At 41.0% G+C, this 23941-nt stretch overlaps 1 long non-coding RNA gene across 1 annotated transcript in view; it reads left to right on the forward strand.

Moving 5' to 3' along the window:
- Positions 1-23941, forward strand: part of LOC145528453 (uncharacterized) — a 132353-nt gene that overhangs the window by 13061 nt on the left and 95351 nt on the right. The gene's annotated exons all lie outside the window — the stretch shown is intronic.

Here is a 23941-nt window from a genome sequence, read left to right on the forward strand (position 1 = left end):
TTTCACAGAACTAGAACAAATCATCTCACAATTTGTATGGAAATATAAGAAACCTCGAATAGCCAAAGCAATCTTGAGGAAGAAGAATGGAACTGGAGGAATCAACCTGCCTGACTTCAGGCTCTACTACAAAGCCACAGTCATCAAGACAGTATGTTACTGGCACAAAGATAGAAATATAGATCAATGGAACAAAATAGAAAGCCCAGAGATAAACCCACGCACATATGGACACCTTATCTTCAACAAAGGAGGCAAGAATATACAATGGAGAAAAGACAATCTCTTTAACAAGTGGTGCTGGGAAAACTGGTCAACCACTTGTAAAAGAATGAAACTAGAACACTTCCTAACACCGTACACAAAAATAAACTCAAAATGGATTAAAGATCTAAACGTAAGACCAGAAACAATAAAACTCCTAGAGGAAAACATAGGCAAAACACTCTCCGACATAAATCACAGCAGGATCCTCCATGACCCACCTCCCAGAATATTGGAAATAAAAGCAAAAATAAACAAATGGGACCTAATTAAAATTAAAAGCTTTTGCACAACAAAGGAAACTATAAACAAGGTGAAAAGACAGCCTTCAGAATGGGAGAAAATAATAGCAAATGAAGCAACAGACAAACAATTAATCTCAAAAATATACAAGCAACTTCTGCAGCTGAATTCCCGAAAAATAAACGACCCAATCAAAAAATGGGCCAAAGAACTAGACAGACATTTCTCCAAAGAAGACATACAGATGGCTAACAAACACATGAAAAGATGCTCAACATCACTCATTATAAGAGAAATGCAAATCAAAACCACAATGAGGTATCATTTCACACCAGTCAGAATGGCTGCCATCCAAAAGTCTACAAGCAATAAATGCTGGAGAGGGTGTGGAGAAAAGGGAACCCTCTTACACTGTTGGTGGGAATGCAAACTAGTACAGCCACTATGGAGAACAGTGTGGAGATTCCTTAAAAAACTGGGAATAGAACTGCCATATGACCCAGCAATCCCACTGCTGGGCATATACACCGAGGAAACCAGAATTGAAAGAGACGTGTGTACCCCAATGTTCATCGCAGCACTGTTTACAATAGCCAGGACATGGAAGCAACCTAGATGTCCATCAGCAGACGAATGGATAAGGAAGCTGTGGTACATATACACAATGGAATATTACTCAGCCATTAAAAAAATACATTTGAATCGGTTCTACTGAGATGGATGAAACTGGAGCCCATTATACAGAGTGAAGCAAGCCAGAAAGAAAAACAACAATACAGTATACTAATGCATATATATGGAATTTGAAAGATGGTAACGATAACCCTATATGCGAGACAGAATAAGAGACACAGATGCATGGAACAATTTTATGGACTCTGAGGGAGAAGGTGAGGGTGGGGCGTTCTGGGAGAATAGCATTGAAACATGTATATTATCATATGTGAAACAGAACACCATTCCATGTTCGATGCATGAGACAAGGGCTCAGGGCCGGGGCAATGGGATGATCCAGAAGGATGGGATGGGGAGGGAGGTGGGTGGGGGGTCCAGGAAGGGGAACACATGTAAACCCATGGCTGATTCATGTCAATGTATGGCAAAAACTATTACAATATTGTAAAGTAATTAGCCCCCAACTAAAATAAATAAATTTATAAAATAAAAAAAAAAGAAAGAAAAAAAAAAGAAAAAAAAATAGTTTTTTTCTATTCATTTTCCTTTATTACTCTTTAAGTTTTCTGTTTCTTCTACTTTCATTTATGTATTTTTAGGCAGAAATGTCCATCTAGTGCTATTTTAAGTTAAATCTAATGCTGTTTTAAAATTAAGTAACACATAATTGTGTGCATTATATAACCATAAAAATATTTAGTTATTATTATGTGAATTTTCTCAATTCTAATTTTTTCTTTTTTCCCTCTTAATCAGATTTTTTATGTTGTCTATTTTATTTGTTCCTTCATCAGTTTCTTTTATCTTCATTATTTTCTTAATTTAATTTTTCTTAGGATTTCTTTAGTACTGTATATCTAGAACTTTAAGTTGAATGCTAAATTCCTTTCAAAAAATTTTTGTGCTATGATTTCAACTCTGAATGTATCATTAGCCACATTTGCTATATTTTCTAATGTAATATATCCAGTTATTTTTCTGGATCATCTCTTACTATATTATCACTATTTTTTGTTGAGCCAGATGTTATTTAAAGCTTTCCAGTTCATTAATGCCTTCTGTTTTGTTCTTAAACTGTATGCTTTATTACTTTACTACACTTTGATCAGAGACTATAGCAAATATAATTTGTGTTTGTTTGTGTATATTTTAGGGTTATGTCTTGGGAATCTTGGAAGGCTGTTTGGAAAGTGGTGCTGATTTGTGGATAGCCTAAAATAAAAGGGGTTAAAAATACTAAGGGAGAAAAAGTTACATCAACCAACTTTTCTTATGTCCTGATTTTCCTTCACCATTGCACTTACTATCCTGTGTCATAATTGCTTGTTTGTATTTAATGTCAGACTGAGTCAGGCTTATTCATCAGGTATCCCGGTAGGGGCTCAATAAATATATTTCTTTACCAAATAAGTAAATATTTTTGAGTTTTCTTTTTTAACTCAACGTGAGATTCCTTGTTTTCTAAAATGGTTCCTGGCCTAATTGCTATACTTGCTCTGACTTAAGGGATTTCATTACACGCTTTCTCAGTGTTTCTTTGCTATTTTTCATGCTATTTCAACACACAAAGTATTTTCTTTTTACTTTGACTATTTGGAAGCCAACAACCATATTGTTAAACCTAGTAATGATTTTCTTTAAACATTTTATACGTTTTTTTGTTCTATACTGAATCAAAGCTGGTATTTCTTGACTCCCTTTGGCAAAAAGAAATATTACGCTCTTCTGTGCTTTCCTCTTCTTTCTCTTCCTCTTCCCATTCTTCTAAAATATAATCAGACAATAGGTATGATAGTTATATATTGCTGTGTAACAAATTATCCCAAAATGTAGTGACCTAAAAGAACAGACATTTATTATCTTGTAGAACGTGGCTTAGCTAAGACCTATGGCCCAGGGTCTATAGTAAGATTGAGTCAAGGTGTTGGCTGGGGCTGCAGTCATCCCAAGGTTTCTCTGGGGCAGCATTTGCCTCTCACTCACCCATGGGGCTCTTGGCACCCTCAAAAGATCTAGTTCCAAGCTCACTCATGTGACTCTTGACAGGCGCCAGGCCTGGCTGGCTGTTTGCCAGAGTTATCAGTTTCTTGTCACATCTATAGAGCAGCTCACAACAACATGGCAGTACTTCCTTCAGAGAAAGCAAGCTAGAACAAGAAATGGTGAGCAAGGTGGAAGCCAGAGTCGTTTTGTAACCTAATCTCAGAAGTGATATCCCGTTCCTTCTGCTGTCCTTTGTCAGAAGAGTGTCCCTAGGTCCAGCTCACATTGGGTAGGAGATTTCACCAGGACCTGAACGCTGGGAGGAAGGGCTCTGTGGGAAACCCCTTAGAAACTGTCTCCCACAATATAAGACTGCCTTTTTTTATTCTTTCGAAGTGTTTTTCTTTCTTTTGTTCCAATATCTCTATCAGTTATTATTATTATTTTATTTATTTTAATTGGAGGCTAATTACTTTACAATATTGTGGTGGTTTTTGCCATACATTGACATATTATTATTTTTAAGTTGGCTTTGTCAGGTCTTATTTGTGGCTTGTGGGATCTTGGTTGTGTCTTGTGGGACCTTTCATTGCAGCATGAGGATTCTCTTATTGTGGCACTTGGGCTCACTAGTTACAGCGCTCAGGCTTAGTTGCTCTGAGGCATGTGGGATCTTAGTTCCCTGACCAGGCATTGAACTCGCATCCCCTGTGTTGCAAGGCAGATTCTTAACCACTGGGCCACCAGGGATGTCCCTGTATCAGTTATATAGACATCAGTAATATTCTTTCCCTGTTTCTTGTAAAAACCTGATGCAGATTTTAATACTTACCTCCAATTTCAATAACAACCACTGTTTATTTTTAAATTATAGCTTTATGATTAATAGTTCTTTTACTAATTCAGACCACAGTGATTTGAATACTCTTCAAGAATCTCTGCATAAACAGCACTGAGCTTATTAATGTTTTTGAGTCTCTGCAAATCTCAGAATGTTTTTTCTTTTCTTTTTTATGAAAACTTGTGGCTAGGAATGAAAACCTTGGGTGTCATATCTACATAATAGTGGACTATATAATGTTTCTCCTTTCTCTCTTTTTTATATTTACTTATTTGGCTGCACCAGGTCTTAGTTCTGGCACGTGAGATCTTTTAGTTGTGGCAAGGATTTTTATTAATAGTTGCAGCATGCAAATTCTTGGTTGTGGAACATGAGATCTAGTTCCCTGACCAGGGATTGAACTTGGGCTCCCTGCATTGGGAGGGTGGAGTCTTAGCCGCTGGGCCACTGTACCCACCTCTTGTGCGTCCTCTTGATTTCCAATGTCAAGTTTTTTTCCCTCCAAATTCTGAGAGCTTTGATAATTAATTCTTAACCAGCTGTTCCTTCTTTGTCAGGAATGTTTTATTCATAATTTGGCTGTCAGGTCTGTGTGCTGTTTTTAATATCTATTGTCTTCTTTTGTTTCATATAAAATATTTTATATTGATTTATTCTGTATTTGGTGTATCATTCTTGACATTATCATCTATTTGAATGAGTAGATTCTCTGTATTATTCATTCTGCTTTTATTGCTTTAATGAAGACCCAATTTCTGCTGTTATGGGTATACTTTTGTTGCATTCTTTTTATACTGACATTGTTCATTGATGGATGTAATAAATTCTTTTATGTTATTGGACATATGAAGCAGCTTTATCTTAAAGTTTACCTACTTGAGGAAGATTTTCCCTTGGGGTCTTACATATTCTTTAGTGCTGTAGAATTTTTTTATAAGTCCCATGTTCCGTTTTCCTTTGAGTTTTTCTAAAAAGTCTTTGCTGTGCTTGTCTAAAAGACTTGAGGAACTGGATTGCTTAAAAAATACCACATCCCGTGATTCATTTTAACATGGAGAGCCCTCCCTGGGACTAGTGCCAAAGGTTCAATCAAAAGGCTGCCAGTGACTCCCTTAGGAAGTTCCTGGATCTGAAAATGAAGGATAGACCAGGAATAGCTGTAGGTTAGCTAACCTAAGTCTTTCTTGGGATAAGACTGGTGTATAAATCAATCATTAAATACAGGTCACTCATTCCTCCTTTGCTGAATGGCTGAACAAAGAGAATCTAGAGCAGATCAAGTTCTTTCTTATGAATGGTGGTGAATTATTTCTTTATTTTGGCTCATGTTTCAACATTTCCTGTTTATCTTATACATCTCAGGTAACTTCTGGCCCAAAGTTACAGTCAGCAGTTAATCTGCCAATTCATTTTTTCCCCTATTTTGGGCTGTTTTTGTTCATACCACCATCCATCCCTTTGGGTTCACTATTCTTCTTACTGAAGTAAGCACTTTGGTAGTTTTTTCAGTGAGCATTGTGAATGACACATGCTCTTAGACTGTAAATCTGAAAAATACTTTATTTTGCTCTGACTCATAAATGGTCATTTAGCTGTGTGAAGAATTCTGAATTGATTCTTTTTTTAAAAAAATTCCATTAGAAGTCTTCTGGCTTTTGATATTGTTGATGTGTGGTTCACTGTTGATCTAACATCATTCTGTAGCAGGAAATCTATCTTGCCACTTACATAGCTTTAATTTTTTCTTCTTATCATTGATTTTTTTCAGTTTCATGAAGATGTGCCAAGGCATGATTTGAGTTATCCTGCTCAATATTTGATGTGTATTTCTATAAGAGGAAACATTCTCAGCCAGTATATCTTCAACTATTGCTGACTTCATTTTCTTTGTTCTCTTAATCCAGACTCCTATTAAATATGTTGGAACCTCTCTATCCTGGGTTTCTAAACTGGTTTCTACCTGGGTTTCTAAACTGCTCTTCAGTTCAATTCAGTTCAGTCCTCAGTCATGTCCGACTCTTTGCGACACCATCAACCACAGCATACCAGGCCTCCCTGTCCATCACCAACTCCCGGGGTTCACCCAAACTCATGTCCATTGAGTCAGTGATGCCATCCAACCATCTCATCCTCTGTTGTCCCCTTCTCCTCCTGCCCTCAATCTTTCCCAGCACCAAGGTCTTTTCAAATGAGTCAGCTCTTTGTATCAGGTGGCCAAAGCATTGGAGTTTCAGCTTCAACATCAGTCCTTCCAGTGAACACCCAGGACTGATCTCCTTTAGGATGGACTGGTTGGATCTCCTTGCAGTCCAAGGGACTCTCAAGAGTCTTCTCCAACACCACAGTTCAAAAGCATCAATTCTTCTGTGCTCAGCTTTCTTTATAGTCCAACTCTCACATCCATACGTAAGTACTGGGAAAACCATAGCCTTGACTAGACAGACCTTTGTTGACAAAGTAATGTCTCTGCTTTTTAATAAGCTGTCTAGCTTGGTCATAACTTTCCTTCCAAGGAGTAAGCGTCTTTTAATTTCATTGCTGCAATCACCATCTGCAGTGATTTTGGAGCCCCCAAAAATAAAGTCTGCCACTGTTTCCATTGTTTCCCCATCTATTTGCTGTGAAGTGATGGGACCAGATGCCATGATCTTAGTTTTCTGAATGTTGAGCTTTAAGCCAACTTTTTCACTCTCCTCTTTCACTTTCATCAAGAGGCTCTTTAGTTCTTCTTCACTTCCTGTCATAAGGGTGGTGTCATCTGCATATCTGAGGTTATTGATATTTCTCCCGGCAATCTTGATTCCAGCTTGTGCTTCCTCCAGCCCAGCGTTTCTCATGATGTACTCTGCATATAAGTTAAATAAGCAGAGTGACAGTATACAGCCTTGATGTACGCCTTTTACTATTTGGAACCAGTCTCTTCCATGTCCCGTTCTAACTATTGCTTCCTGACCTGCATACAGGTTTCTCAAGAGGCAGGTCAGGTGGTCTGGTATTCCCATCTCTTTCAAAATTTTCCAGTTTATTGTGATCCACACAGGCAAAGGCTTTGGCATAGTCAATAAAGCAGAAGTGTTTTTCTGGAACTCTCTTGCTTTTTCAATGATCCATCAGATGTTGGCAATTTGATCTCTGGTTCCTCTGCCTTTTCTAAAACCAGCTTAAACTTCTGGAAGTTCACAGTTCACGTATTGCTGAAGCCTGGTTGGAAAATTTTAAGCATTACTTTACTAGCATGTGAGATGAGTGCAATTGTGCAGTAGTTTGAGCATTCTTTGGCATTGCCTTTCTTTGGGATTGGAATGAAAACTGACCTTTTCCAGTCCTGTGGCCACTGCTGAGTTCTCCAAATTTGCTGGCATATTGAGTGCAGCACTTTCACAGCATCATCTTGTAGGATTTGAAATAGCTCAACTGGAATTCCATCACCTCCACTAGCTTTGTTCATAGTGATGTTTCCTAAGGCCCACTTGACTTCACATTCCAGGATATCTGGCTCTAGGTGAGTGATCACACCATCGTGATTATCTGGGTCGTGAAGAACTTTTTTGTACAGTTCTTCTGTGTATTCTTGCCACCTCTTCTTAATGTCTTCTGCTTCTGTTAGGTCCCTACCCTTTCTGTCCTTTATTGAGCCCATCTTTGCATGAAATGTTCCCTTGGTATCTCTAATTTTCTTGATGAGATCTCTAGTCTTTCCCATTCTGTTGTTTTCCTCTATTTCTTTACATTGATCTCTAAGGAAGGCTTTCTTATCTCTCCTTGCTATTCTTTGGAACTCTGCATTCAAATGGGTGTATCTTTCCTTTTCTCCTTTGCTTTTCGCTTCTCTTCTTTTCCCAGCTATTTGTAAGGCCTCCTCAGACAGCCATTTTGCTTTTTTGCATTTCTTTTTCTGGAATGGTCTTGATCCCTGTCTTCTGTACAATGTCACGAACCTCCATCCATAGTTCATCTGTTATTTATTCTTTTATTTGGCTGTGTCAGGTCATAGTTGCAGCACACAGGATCTTTGATCTTCATTGTGGCATGCAGGATCTTTAGTTGTGGCATGTGGGATCTGGTTCCCTTACCAGGGATCGAACCCAAGTCCCTGGCATTAGGAGTGCAGGGTCTTAGCCACTGGACCACTGGGAAAGCCGCTGATCTTTGTTATTCGTCTTTCTATGCTCACTTTGCGTAAATTTCCTGTATTATCTCTCAATATTCTACTTTTCTTTTTGTGTTCAATATAGAAGAATATATTTTACATTAATAATACATTTTTCAATTTTAAGATTTATTATAAGTTGTTTTTCATATTCCACTGTTCTTGTTTCATTTCTACTTATTTTGTTTCATAATTTTTTATTCTTTATTTTTTTATTCTTTTATGGATGTTACTCATTCATTTACCTCTTTGAAGATCCTGAAACAGTTATCTTAAAATCATTTTCAGGTAGCTTTTTTATTGTCATTTCATCTGGATTAAATTCATCTACTCCTTGTTTATTTGGGCTTCCCAGGTGGTCCTAGTGGTAAAGAACTCACCTGCCAATTCAGGAGACGTAAGAAACGCAGGTTTAATCCCTGGGTCGGGAAGGTTCCCTGGAGAAGGGCATGGCAACCCACTCCAGTATTCTTGCCTGGAGAATCCCATGGAGAGAGGAGCCTGGTGGGATACAGTCCATGGGGTTGCAAAGAGTTGGACACAACTAAAGCGACCCCTCATTGTTGATTTAAGAGTGGGGACCAGATATAGTATCACGATGTAAAATTGAGATTAAGGTGGGACTCCCTCACTCATTAAAGAAGCCTGAAAAAAAAAAGACTAAGGCTATCACCTGGACCTATGGCTCTTAAAGTAGCCACATTCTTAAGGAGATGAGAGAAACTCTATGTAGAATCCAGGACCTGAGAAAAGCCATGTCATTGCTCAGTGTTTGGATCTGTGTGGTTCTGCAGTGATCCTGGCTTTGGTTCCCCATTTCCCATGGGGTACTTTTTAAATTAATTTTAAAAATAATTTTATATCTGGTTGTGCTGGGTCCTCCTTGCTGTGCAGGCTTTTCTCTAGTTGCAGTGAACAGGGCTGCTCTCTAGTCTTGGTACACTGGCTTCTCATTGCTGTGGCTTCTCTTGTTGCAGAGCATAAGCTCTAAGGCACTTGGGCTTCAATAGTTGCGGCTCCTGGGCCCTAGAGCACAGGCTCAATAGTTGTGGTGCATAGGCTTAGTTGTTTCACAGCATGTGGGATCTTCCTGGACCAGGGATCAAACCCATGTCTTTTGCATTGGCAGGTAGATTCTTTACCACTAGCCACCAGGAAAGCCCCATCATGGGGTGCTTTTGAACTCATCAAAAGTACCACTGCTTGTAAGCTTGTATTTCTGATAAATATGTAGCTCATGGAAGTGCTTATTTTCTATTTGAGCATCATTATACATTTTTAGTGTTCTGTTTTTTACATTTTACCTATCACTGTCTTTTGATTAGAGTTAGAGAGGGGTTAAAGTGTGAACTTAATTTTGACTAAGCCCTGATTCCAAATGTATAATTTATATTAGAAGTTCAATATCGATCTCATATCTTCAGTGTCTCTACATTTCAATAGGTGTTCTGATTTCCAAGGACAGTTTTAAAGTTCAGTTAAGAAAAGGAAGTGTTAGATATGATTCTTTAATTTTGAATTAATTTTACTACCTATATTGAAAGGTCGCATAATCTTATTACACATTATTCTCCCAACCACAGCTTCTACCTAAACTGAAATGCCTCATGAATCTTTGAACTGTGGGTATATGTCAAGGGATGTGACCATTCTATTCAGCTACCAGTGTAAGTTATTTCCAGCTCACAGTTCTTGTTTATACACATTTGGTTGGTTTTCTCAGGCAGAGATGTTTATTGATGACTTTGCTCCTGGCCCAGTGCAGTCCCCAGGCCTGGGGGCAATCAAACACACTCGACATAAGTCAGCAGAGGCCCCTCCTGCACCCATGAGGCTCTAGACCTCAGTGCACACTTACCTCATGCTAACTGAGTCCACCAAACATTTGTGTAATGGCCAGAACAAAGTGGTAACTTGAAGGATGAGAGGTTGATGTCCCTGCCAATGACTAGGGAAAGGATTTGAGGTGTTAAGTTACTCACATCCTCTTCCTTCTATCTCATGTCACCAAAGAATACTTGCAACCTCTCTACCTCTATTCTTTGCTTCCTTGGCCCCAGGGTGTGTGTGTGTGTGTGTGTGTGTGTGTGTGTGTGAGAGAGAGAGAGAGAGAGAGAGAGAGATAACACTTTACAGGAGACTTGAAAAATACAGAACAAAGTTACATACAGTTCTATTATATATTGCAATTATTTTTTCAGTAGATAAATTAAGATTTTTTTAGTTGGAGTTTCAATATCAAACTCTCAAAAATTAACAGGATAAATTAACAGAAAAGTAAGTAGAAGGACAGACCTGAAAAGCACCATGAACCAATTCAACATAATTAAGATCTCAAGGTATCATATAAACTTTTAAACAGCTGTCTTAAACCAGAATTGACCTACTCTAAAGGAAGGACTGCTGTCTAGGGTTTAATATGAATTGCTGGGAGCAATGAACTGAAGGGCGTTGGGAGAGAAAGGGCTCTCGGGCTCCTGTTAGGAACTGAATCCATACTTCTGTGGCCAGTAAGCAGGTGACAACATTCTGGTTGTGAGAGCCTCTAGGATCACAGAGCTGAAAGGCCCAGTCCTATTCACCCAGCCTGTGCATGTTCTGGACAGATAATGCCACAGAGTGGAGAATGCCTGGGGAAATATGGCCAAGAGAACCGGTACTTCATCACCCCTCATGTACTCATTTTGGTGGTTGAAGGTGAGAAGGGTGAGTACCTAAAGTAAGCAGCACCCACCTTAACACTCACTCAATGTTATTGTTGTTCAGTTGCTCAGTCGTGTCTGATTCTTTGTGACCCCATGGACTACAGCACACCAGGCTTCCCTGTCCTTCCAAATATATTTCCTGGAGTTTTCTCAAACTCATGTCCGTTGAGTTGATGATTCCATCCAACCATCTCATCCTCTGTCGTCCCCTTCTCCTCCTGCCTTCAGTCTTTCCTAGCATCAGGGTCTCTTCAAATAAGTCAGCTCTTTGCATCATGTGGCCAAAGTATTGGAGCTTCAACTTCAGCATCAGTCCTTCCAATGAATATTCAGGGTTGATTTCCTTTAGAATTGACTGGTTTGATCTCCTTGCAGTCCAAGGGACTCTCAAGTGTCTTCTCTAGCACCATGGTTTGAAGGCATCGGTTCTTTGGTGCTTAGCCATTATTATTGTTCAGTTCTCACATCCATACTGACTACTGGAATAACCATAGCTTTGACTATATGAACCTCTGTCACCAAAGTAATGCCTTTGCTTTTTAATATGCTATCTAGGTTTGTCATAGCTTTTCTTCCAAGGAGCAAGCATCTTTTAATTTCATGGCTGCAATCACCATCTGCACTGATTTTGGAGCCCCCCGAAATAGTCTGTCACTGTTTCCATTGTTTCCCCATCTATTTGCCATGAAGTGATGGGACCAGATGCCATGATCTTCATTTTTGATTGTCGAGTTTTAAGCCAGCTTTTTACTCTCGTTTTTCACCTTCATCAAGAGGCTCTTTAATTCCTCTTTGCTTTCTGCCATAAGGGTGGTGTCATCTGCCTATCTGAGATTGTTGATATTTCTCCCTGTAATCGTGATTCCAGCCTGTGCTTCATCCAGCCCGGCATTTCACATGATATACTCTGCATATAAGTTAAATAAGCAGGGTGACAATATACAGCCTTGGCATACTCCTTTCACAATTTTGAACCAGTCTGTTGTTCCATGTCCAATTCTAACTGTTGCTTCTTGACCTGCATACAGGTTTCATACTAAGTATAAGATAGAGAAGGGATTTGTTTCATGTTACTAACTTCTGGCCACATGATATAAATTTTATTTCCCATGTTGTTAATCTCATATTGGAGTTATTTTTTAAAAACTATTTATTTGGTTGTGCCGAGTCTTAGTTGCAGCATGTGGAATCTAGTTCCCTGACTAGGGATTGAACTTGGGCCCCCTGCATTGTAAGCATGGAGTCTTAGCCACTGTACCACCAGGGAAGACCCTATATTGGAGTTCTGATAAGGGACTCTCTGTCTCAATACTTACCCCTGTTACAAGAGTACACTCTGCTACTTTTATTCTGTTCTAGTCTATTCTGTCAGATTCATTGTATTTTTTTTATAAAGCTTGCAAATGTGAATCAATAGATGAATAGATGAGCAAAATGTGATATGTATACAACAGAGTATATTTCACCTTAAAAAAATGGAAATTCTGTTACAGGCCACCAGATGGATGAACCTTGAGGATGTTATGCTAAATAAAATAGCCAGTTACAAAAAGACAAATACTGTAAAATGGCACAAGGCCAGTGTCTTAAAAAAGCATATCAATCATATATTTATTAATAAGTACAGGTTTATTAATGAAGGTCCTAATTTTAAATTCCTTATAAGATTAATATTTAGAAATAATTCATATAAGAATGTATTTTGACTTTGGAATTCTGCTGCCTGCCCAAGAAATTGACATATACTTATTTTACCTGTGGAAATATAAATGCATTTTCTAAAAGCCAGCTCACTAACAAAGCAATAAAATTTATATTAAACCAACAACAACAACAACAAAAAAGACAAATACTGTACAATTCCACTTGTTATATGAGGTACCTAAGAGTGGTCAGATCCCTAGAAACAGAAAGTAGGATGTTGGTTGCCAGGGGAGGGGAGAAGGAAATGGGGTACTGTTTCATGGGTACAGAGTTCCTGCTTTGCAAAATAGAAGAGTTCTGGAGATGGATTGTGGTGACAGTTGCACAAAAACGTAAATATATGTAACACTACTGTACTGGATGGGCTTCCTTGGTGGCTCAGTGGTAAAGAATCTGTCTGCCATTGCAGGAGACGCAGGTTTGACCCTGGGTTGGGAAGATCCCCTGGAGAAGGAAATGGCAACGCACTCCAGTATTCTTGCCTGGGAAATCCCAAGGACAGAGGAGCCTGCTGGGCTATAGTCCATGGGGTCGCAAAGAGTTGTACATGACTTAGCAACTGAACAGCAACAACAACTGTACTGTATACTTAGAAATGGTTAAGATGATAAATTTTATGTTATATATATATATTTTTTAACACATACACACACACACACCACAGTGAAGTAATTATGACAAAGCAAATGGGCTTCTGTGGGAACATATGGCAGAGGGATTCTGCCTAATAGGGAGTTGGTCAGGGAGGTCTCCCTGGAGGAAGTGGTATTTAAGCCAAGACCTAAGGGGTGAATGAAGTCATCCATGGAAAGATGTGGAGGGTAGGGCCTGGAGAAGGCTCTAGACTTCTACAATAGATTAAGTAGCCATCTCCCAGCCCTTATCAAATGGTGCATGGGTTTACAGTCAACTGGCTTCTTGCTTTCAGTTTCTTTCCACATACACACTAGTGCCAGATTAATTTTTCTAGAATACCACCTGGATCATGTCACCCTCCCACCTTCCTGGGTGAAACTTCCAGAACTTTTTTCTTTTTGCCTCCTGAATAACCCCTCCACCTGGCATTCCCGGCCCTCTCCACCTGACCCAACCCTGGCTCTCCAGCCATCTTCTTTCCTCTCCTCTCACTCCCCTGGGTGAACTCTTGCACTCCCATAGTCCTTGGTTATTGTTCCCCAAATGCAGCTTATTAGTTCCCGCCTCAGCACCTTGTCTTAGGTCATTTCTCCCATCAGGACACCCTGCCTTTCCCCCTCCATGTCCTGTTGCTTTTTGTTACTTCAAGCACCCTCTCAATTCCTTCCACTCCTTGGGGATCATTCTCTTTCTGGATTCTGTCACATGTTTGCTTTCTTGACCTTTAACCTCCCCCTCCTTTCCCCCACCTCTGCACACATTACCTGGGGATGGAATCTTACTCATCGTGAGTCCCTAGTGTTTAGTGCCACATCCAAGGGGCCAAAACAACACTTGTCGGTACATAACAGCCATCATGGCAATTAGTCCTTAGGGTCAGCAACTTATCAGCGGCCAGTGGGAGCTGGTCAGCCGGAGGCTGACGTCCAGCAGGGAATAAGCCTGTTTACCCTCAGCCCCGGGCCAGGAGCCCACCTCCAGCACCATTCCATCTCGTCCTGACATTCTTGAGCTGAACATCCCCTGGCCAGGCCCTCCAGATGCCTAACAGGATTATCTGCCTCACCGCCCAGCCCTCCCAGGCAAGTGGCTTTATCCAGAGAGATGGAGAAGTGGTAACAAGCACAAGGCACATTTCCCTAAAACCCAGAGGACATGTGGTTCGGGGCTGGGGCTCTAGTGGTGGGGAGGGTGGAGGAATCAGGTGGAGGCCCTGGTTTAACTCAGGAGAAAAGCCACTTTCGCGGGCTGCAGTTTTGCACAGCAGCTCCTTGCCTAGCGATCGTATTGGCAAAGGCAGCCATCTCCGTGGGCCTGAGTGGAGAAGTGGGGGCGGAGAGCAAGGAGGCGCGGGGGTTGAGAAGTCCACCTGGACGCCATCAGTCTTGCCAGAGTAAACAGAGCTGACAGGGAGTGCTTGCCGGCAGCCTGGTACAGGTTAGGGGGGGTCACAGCAGCGGCCTGGTGACCCGCCTGCCTTAAGGTAGAGACGCTCTGCAATCCGTCACAAAGGACAGAGCTGAAAGCTCACTTCTTGCTGAATGAACTCGGTGTCCTGGCATTCCACAACGACTGGGAGTGCACACACTTTTAAAATGCTTGAAATGTAAATCCGGGCCCGGATCAAATACACACATTTAAAGCAAAACAAACAAAAAAGATCCCCCCACCAACCTCAAAGTGGGACCCGTATTATAGATGTCACTCGCAATAAAAAATAATATTTTAAAAGCTCTCTCTTGGTTTTTGAAGCTTGAGGGTTTAGGGGAAAAAAATAGCTGGATTTATAAGGAGAACTTACCACTTAATTATCTAGAACTCTCCCATATGACAGCAGAAGCTAACTTGAGCAAAGGACCTTTTATTAAAATCTTTTAATATGAGAGATGGAAATCTCTCTCTTCCTAAAGGACAAAAACCTGCAAACAATTCTTCTTAGTGTAACTGGGAAAACAATAACAGCATATTTAGCATACTTTACAGGACTCTTCTATATGCTGTACAAAGTGGGAGAGAAATTGTAAGTTAAAGAGTTGGAGTAGCTAATAAGGAATTTTTGAATTGAAAGCACCAGTGCAACTACCGTTTATTCTTCCCTTCAGCAGGCACTGAAGTCCTCTTATGTGCCTTGCATGTGCCGGAGTGGATGGGGGCCACCCCAACACTGAAAGTCATGGCCTTGACCCTCTAGCTCAAAAGACACACAAGTGATTTCTTGCAAGGCTAAAGAGAAACAGTCACTGCCTAAACCTGCCTGTGGTCTCCAAGATGTCCCATTTGTTCTGTGACCTTGGGCAAGTCACTTCACCAGCCCGTGTCTTGTTTCTTTACCTATAAAAGGAAGATAGTAAAACCCTGGTGCCTTCGGGGCATTCCTGGCACTAATGAAGGCTCATAAAGCGCTTTGAGATCCCTAGGATGAAAGTCTCCCCCGAACAGTAAAGCCTGATTATTATGCTTCGAACACGACATTCCCATGAAAACCCCAGTCAGGCTCATACCCCCACCTTCCAGTGAAGATTTAATAGCAGAGAGTTTGTAATAAGTTCTTGAAGGCTGGAGACCTCCATTACTGATACAGAATATGCTGCCGTGAACTAGTATATTAAGGGCTATTATCATGAATAATTAAGGCCAGGTTCTATTTACTGATTAATGAACCAAGTATATGTTGTGATGCAGTGGATTTTCATTGTGCCTTCCCCCGCCCGGCTAATGTCGTAAAATTTATTTATTCTCAGCGGATCCTCTGGTTTGCATGGATTCGAAGGTTTACTTCACAAACTAGATTGGCAAAGTAAACTTCTGAGGGATACTTGTATTTCTACTGAAAGAAATAAACCCAATTAGAGCTCTCTTTTTAGTACAGACGAAGTGTTCATTAATGATAATGAAGGGCTGAGCTGCACGAGGCCCCTAAGTTTGTAATTAATCTTGCACAGATCTTCCAGCTTGAAAATATTGAAGAATATCAAAGTTGCGTACATTGCCCTGGGCTAAGATGCACGCATGTGAAAAGGAGAATGCCGGCGCATGCACATTTTGGCTGATCTTGGACAATGCTCTACTTCTGATGATGTGTGCACTTTGGAAGGTGGAACCATAATTAGATCAGACGAGCCTCTGGATAACTCACTAAGTCTGAATATTAAAAATCCATAATTTCTGAATTGAAGAGCATTAAGAGAGTTGTCCAGAGGAGAGAACAAAGTGTGGATTTTTTTTAACATTTCTTTTTTGATGTGGACCATTTTAAAAGTCATAATGAATTGGTTACAGTATTGGTTCTGTTTTGTATTTTGGTTTTTTGGCCTTGAGGCATTTGGGAATCTAACTTCCCAATCAGGGATCGAACCCACACCCCCTGCATTGGAAGGTGAATTCTTAACCGCTGGACCAACAGGGAAGTCCCCAAAGTGTGGATTTTAAAAGACATGGTTAAGATGAATTACAGACACTAGTGTGTCTTTACTAATTTGTGGGATGACTTAGGTTCTAACTGTCCCAAAGTGATTTTTAACCAAATATTCCAAAGTATTAATGTCTTCATTGTGTGCTCCTTTCCCCAATTACTGTCTGTGTGATTTTTATAATAACGCTGCTGTTGGAATTAGCCAACATAAGGTAATTAGCAATGCCAGGGTACCTGTGACGGTATGAGAGAAAAAGAGGTTACCCTCTGCTAGAGATAAGGGTCATGTTCAAATTTCTGGAATGTTATTTGAAAAGGGAAAGGTGCTGGGTAACAGATGAAGGTTGTGATTACACCAGTGATTGCTGTCTTTGCAGCTGGGAAACTCATCTGCAGTTCACCTTGATGGGCCAAAATACTGAAGAAATAATTAAGGCCATCCCGAACCATTAGGTTTATAGATAAGCCGGGTAAACTAACTTTCAAGGCAATCTGAAATTCTCTTCCTGACTCAAAGCCAAGTTTTGCAAACATGCTGTGCAGTGGGGCACCCCTATGCCTTTGCTCTGCAAGTACCTCCACCCCTAACCCACTCTCTGTCTAGGAGACTCCTACTTATCCTTTAAGACAGATTTAAATGTCTTTTGCTTTATGGTGCCTTCGTTGGTATTTCCAGAGAGATATACTTCCCTTCTTTTTTTTTTGGCCATGCCCCAAAGCATGTGGGATCTTGGTTCCCTGACCAGGGATTGAGCCCTCACCCCCTGCAGTGGAAGCGTGCAGTCTGAACCACTGAACTACCAGGGAAGTCCCCATTTTTCCTTCTGATTCTCTTGCAACACTCAGTTTACACCCTCTTCTATTGTGCAGTATATCCTATTGCAAGTATTTCAGAGTGTCTGTTGTCTTCTTTGAGGTCTTTTAAGCACCAGGACCATATTTTAGTTACCTTTGTTGTGCATTTAGCAACAGGAGTGGTATGACAAAGTGTGTGTGTGTGCGCGTGCGTGTCCAGTGTTCTGTTGTGTCTGACTCTTTGTGATCCCACGGACGGTATCCTGTCAGGCTCCTCTGTCCATGGGATTTCCCAAGCAGGAATACTGGAATGGGTTGCCATTTCCTCCTCCAGGGGATCTTCCTAACCCAGGGATCTAACCCGGATGTCCTGCATTGGCAGGCAGATTATTTACTACTGTGCCACCTGGGAAGCCCTTCTTAAAGGGCTCAATTGGTTCTCAAATTCCCTGGCACATTAGAATCACCTGGGGTTTATCAGAAAGCTGGGGACTGCAGATGTATGCCAAATGGGTTATGTTGATGAATGCTAAATAGAATTTTAGGGGTGACCACTTTGTAGATTTTATAGCTATCAACTTAAAATGTTATACATATGGAACTTACATAGTGTAATATATCAATTTTACCTTAATAAAATTTTTTTTGGTAAATTTTTCAGTTTTTCCTAGTCATAAAGGAAAAAAAAAAGAATCACCTTGGGAGCTTTTAAAACTATTACCCATGCTGTGCCCCAGGTGAAGTAAATCAGAATCTTTGTGGGTAGGACCCAGACATGGGTATTTCATAAAGCTCCCTTGGATTATTCCAACAGGCAGCCAAGTTTGAGAACCAGAGTCTAGGGCCTGGAGGTCCCAGAGCAAGGCACCCACAGAGACTGGGCTGTGGACAAGTCAAAGTCAGACAGTTCAGATTGGTGAGGACAATGGTAAACTGGACAGCACACGTCCTGTTTACAGGTTCTCAACTTTTAAAAGATGAATCCACTGTTCAAGTCTAATGAAACACAGCTGTGAGCCTGATTCCACCCAAAGGACTTTGGTTTGGAAGCCCCGCCTGCGTTCCTATCACCTGGGAGGCCCAGGAAGATTCTCAGAGTAGGTCAGCGCCAGGCCTCAGGAAGCTCCTGCAGCTATCAGTGGCGTGCTTCCCAAGGATTTCCCCTGCATTCCAGTTCCTTTCCCCTAAGCGGCATCTCCCCAGATGCTACCGTTAATTGGCTCTTATTTATTTTACATGCTTTTACACTTCAGGTGCCTAGAAAATATATTCTTAAAAAAGCCGCCGCAGCACAGGCGCCTACAAAGGTTGAATTTCATCTCGGCAGAGAGGTTTTTTCACAGTGATTACTGCTGACATGGCTCTTGTTGAAGCAAGCGTACGGGGTTCTTCTGCTTAAGGGGGAGGAGGGACATCAGGTCAGCCACTTGTCTGTTCAGAGAAAAGATTGGATGGTGTTCAGGACAGACTCCCTCTCAAGACCACCCTTGCAACATGGGGACGTTTTTTTTTTCCACGTAGAGGTTGAAAAAGGTGGACATTAAAAAAATCTGAAGCCTCAGGTACTACCTCTGCTGTGTCCCTTTAACGTTCTTTGGGTTCAGAAATCATTGACTAAACTGGGTGTGGCCTGGACAAGGCTGAACTAGTCCTGTCACATTTTGCTCCCAGCTCATCCCCACCCGTTATTAGTAAGTAATTCTTTTACCGCGCTGAGGTCTCACAGTCTTTACCCCAGGTAGGCCTTGGGTGGGACAGCCACTTGGGTTAGGGTTAGGGCCACTTCCTCTCCACTCCTCCTGCAAGTTCCCAGAGTCACCATCACAGAGTGAAAGAACAGCATCTGCTCCCCACCTGAAATGTCTGAATTTCCTTCCAGAAATTTCCCCATTTTGTATTAAATTGCTGTTCTTCAATCAGCATTGCAAATTAATATCTTTTTTAAAGATTTATCAATTTATTTAAAAAATTTTCTACAACTTCTTTCTATATAAAACATCTACTTTTCCAGTTGGTATCATTTATGAATTGCTACTTTCTACCTTTTGTTAAATAATATTTTGAAAGCTGGTTCTTTTTTTTTTAATTAAATTTTCTTTTTAATGGGAGAATAGAGTCCCTTGGACTGCAAGGAGATCAAACCAGTCAATCCTAAAGGAAACCAATCCTGAATATTCTTTGGAAAGACTGATGCTGAAGCTCCAATACTTTGGCCACCTGATGCATAGGGCTGACTCAGAAAAGACCCTGATGCTGGGAAAGATTGAGGGCAAGAGGAGAAGGGAATGGCAGAGTACGAGATGATTGGATGGCATCATCCACTCCATGGACATGAGTTTGAGCAAGCTCTGGGTGTTGGTGATGGACAGGAAAGCCTGGTGTGCTGCAGTCCATGGGGTCGCAAAGAGTAGGACACGACTGAGTGACTGAACTGAATTGCTTTGCAATGTTGTCTTGGTTTCTGCTGTACAACAAGATAAATCAGTCAATTATATATACATAACTATATATATATGACATATATATATATACACACACATATATTTCCTCCCTGTGTTTCCCTTCCAATTCCCCCATCCTACCCCTCTAGGTCTGGAAGCTTGTTCTTGATCAGTAATTTGTATTAAGTTAGTGAGTTCTGCAGTGGATAAGAGACTGAAGTCAATCAAAAAATAATATTCAGAGTATCAGCTTTTCCTTTCGTGAATACAATTTCTTTGTCTCTTCCACGTAATGTGGGTTCTAGTCAGCCAAAACTGTACCATGTATGCACTGGCCTTTCAAATAATTTCCATGTATGCTTGCTTGCTACGTAGGAACTATTTCTTACAACCACTTCCATCTAATGTATTCTTAATGATCACCTTCATGGGTAAGTTGAAATCTATCATAAAAACAGATACATAAACATGTATGAGACACTAATTTTTCTTTTTTATGCTTATTAAGTATAAAAGAACAAATTAATATCTTTAACAAATGAAATTACTGAGATCAGTGACAATAAAGAAAAACAACACCTAAGCATAATGATGGTGACATAAGCATACACAAGTATATGTGAAATGAATGAATGAATGACTGATACCTCTCCCTAGACCATATTTCTCACAGACCCATAGCATCTAAGTTTCATGGGGAAAGATGAGGACAGGATGTGATTCCATTTTTGGTCCCACTAGACATTTTGAGCATCTGCTCTGTGTCAGTCGCTATATCAGAACCGGGGAACAAAGATGAGAAAGTAAGTTGCTGCCCTCGGGGAGCTGCCTGGAGAGTGGGGTGATCTAAGAGTGCTCCTGTGTGCCCAGCACTCCCAACAAAACGGGTGTACTTGGTGCTGTGAGAGCACGAGAAGGAAGTGACTAACTGTGCCTTGGGGCACAGAGAACGTGTCAGAGAAGCTGGGACATCAGGGCTGGGTCTCCAGGACACTCCCTTTCCCAGCAGGAGCCTGACTCTAAGTTTGGGGACAACATCTGCCTTCAAGGGAAAAGCCAGAGTTGGGCCCCATGCCAGGCTTCCCAGCTTCTCTTTCCCAGACACCTTCATGGGGAAAAGAAGGGACAGACACAGCCTTTAAGGCCATCCCTCTCCCTCCCTCCCAAATAAAGCCTCTCATCCTCCTCAGCCATCACTCAGGGTACCAAGAACCCCAGTGAAGAGAGAGGGTATCCGGGGTGGACAGTCAGCCTCACAAATAAAATGGTAGAATGTAAAGGCCTCCCTGGTGGCTCAGATGGTAAAGAATCTGCCTGCAGTGCGGGAAACCTGGGTTTGATCCCTGGGTTGGGAAGATCCCCTGGAGAAGGGAATGGCAACCCACTCTAGTATCTTGCCTGGAGAATCCCATGGATGGAGGAGCCTGGCAGGCTATAGTCCATGGGGTCACAAAGAGTCAGACACACACGCAAGAGAAACTAGAAATTAAAGCTGTGGTGTACCAAGGCTCATGGGTGGGGTTGGTGGGAAGGGTCTAGTCCACCAGGTTGTCGTGTTTTATCACTGACGTTGTTGAGAATTGTTGGCAATGGAGATAATAGACAGCAGATTGACTTGTACTTAGTTCTTTTGTTTTTAAATTCTCTACAGACAAGGCACCCCTTATTCCCTGCACCCCAGGATGACTCCTCCCATGCTCCCCATTCCATTTGTCAAATATAATAACTTCCTGAAAGTTCAGGGGAAAAAAAAACACTGAAAATTCAGACTCTTGCCCATGTCTTGGGATTTTGAACAGGTGCTGGCCCTGGATCCAAGGAACCCCACATCTCCAGGATCTGGAACAAATGGTTGTAAGATGATGTAGGACATGCCTCTAGGACCACTCTGACTCTCTCAGAAATAGTCATCATAGCCCAGTGACAAGGTGACAAAGCTTTCCCAAATGATAATGGCAAGATGTTTTTTTGGACCCAGAAGTATTGATTTGTTGTTAAAAGAGACTCTAAAAAGTTTAACAAGACCACAGCCAGAATCTTGGGCGCTTAGGCAAGTTACTTAACTTCTCTGTGCCTCAGTTTCCCATTCTAAGATGGATATAATAGTAGTACCTATTGGGTTGTGAGAATTAAATGAGTTAATACATGAAAAATGCTTGGAATGGAGCCTGTCAAAGTAGTAAGAGTTGAGTGAATGTTAACTATTTTTGTTAGTGGAGACGAGCCCCATTAAGCTGCTCTAATTTGATGTCATTACCATCTCCTTTGCTCAGTGATTTGGGGTCTCTGAATTCTACCTGAGATAAGATATTTAGGGGAAAAAAATTCTCTAAGAACACATGGTACTCTTCAAGAAGCATCTTTTCCTTGCATGCTTGCTAAACAGGTGGCTTAAATGGTAAAGAACCTGCCTGCAATGTAGGAGACCTGGGTTCGATCCCTGGGTCTGGAAGATACCCCAAGAAGTGAATGGCTACCCACTCCAGTATTCTTGCCTAGAGAATTCCATGGACAGAGGAGCCTGGCAGGCTAAAGTCCATGGGGTTGCAGAGTTAGACACAACTGAGCGACTGTCAGTATCACCATCATTGCTAAACAAATTTTTTTAGGAGCAGAGCTCTTTGGTGCTATCACAGTAGGAAAATAGCATACCGAATATTATTGTAGGAATGCAGGGGGAAGGATATTGTAGAAATACAGCAGAAAGATTTCTATAGTAGGGATACAGCTGAAAGAGTTTGGCCTCCAAAGGCCATCCTTATTTTATTCTGGAGTTTCCACATTGTTCCTGGTTTCCATTTCCTATACACCTGAGAGCGTCACCTCAGAGAAGGGAGTGCCCCTCTCAGTTTTACAATTGCTTTAAAAAGTGAAAAGTAATTGTTTCTCTATTACAAAAGCACTATATAGTACCTTCAGGAAAAAAATAGCTTAAAAGAAGAAAAATCCATGCTATTCTCCTCACCAGAGTCACCCTCTGTAACTGGTTCTTTTATATCACGTACAGCTTTTAAAACAAAAGTTGGTTCACAATGTATATACTATTTTGTAATCTGTATTTTTCATTTAACAATATGTAATGAACATCTTTCAGGAGACTCGAGGTCAATTCCCTGGGTTGGGGAGATCCTCCAGTGTTCTTGCCCGGAGAACCCCATGACAGAGGAGCTTGGTGAGCTACAGTCCCTGGGGTCACAAAGAGTCGGACACGACTTAGCGACTAAACAAGTATTTCATTTGCTAGAGGGACCATTTTTCAACATAACCTTCATTGTTTAACATTTAGCTCCTTTCTTATTTCCATAATCTTAAACAAGGTTGCTTGGACAACCACCTGAGGATAGCTGTTTGGACATACTCTTAGTTATTTCTTTAGTATGCTGCTAAGCTGCTAAGTCACCTCAGTCATGTCCGACTCTGTGCGACCCCATAGACGGCAGCTCACCAGGCTCCGCCGTCCCTGGGATTCTCGAGGCAAGAACACTGGAGTGTGTTGCCATTTCCTTCTCCAATGCATGAAAGTGAAAAGTGAAAGTGAAGTTGCTCAGTCGTGTCCAACTCTTAGCGACCCCATGGACTGCAGCCTACCAGGCTCCTCCATCCATGGGATTTTCCATGCAAGAGTACTGGAGTGGGGTGCCATTGCCTAGTATAAATTCATGTAAATAATATTACAGAGTCTCAAACTTGAAAGGTTTTAGAGGTACATTGTCAGATGGTACCCCCTCCCAGAAGTCTGTACTTGAACCTATGAAAAATTACTTTTTATTTTTTAAATTTATTATTTTTTATTATTTTGCCAATTGAGCAGGCAAAATACATCATGGTTTAAGACACACACACACACATATATAAAGTATAGTTTTAGGTGTGCAACATACTGATTTTATATTTTTATATATTATAAAATGATCACCACTGTGAGTTTAGATACTGTCTGTCAGTGTGCAGAGTTATTACAATATTACTATATTATTGATTATACTCCCTATGCTGTCCATTACATCCTTACAGCTTTTTATTTTATAATTGGAAGTTTGTACCTTTTAATCCCCTTCACCTATTTTGCCCATCCCCCTAACCCCCTTCCCC

This window comes from Giraffa tippelskirchi, chromosome 12 (assembly GCF_054371585.1).
Source record: "Giraffa tippelskirchi isolate mGirTip1 chromosome 12, T2T-mGirTip1v1.2.pri, whole genome shotgun sequence".
NCBI classification, from domain to species: Eukaryota; Metazoa; Chordata; class Mammalia; order Artiodactyla; family Giraffidae; genus Giraffa; species Giraffa tippelskirchi.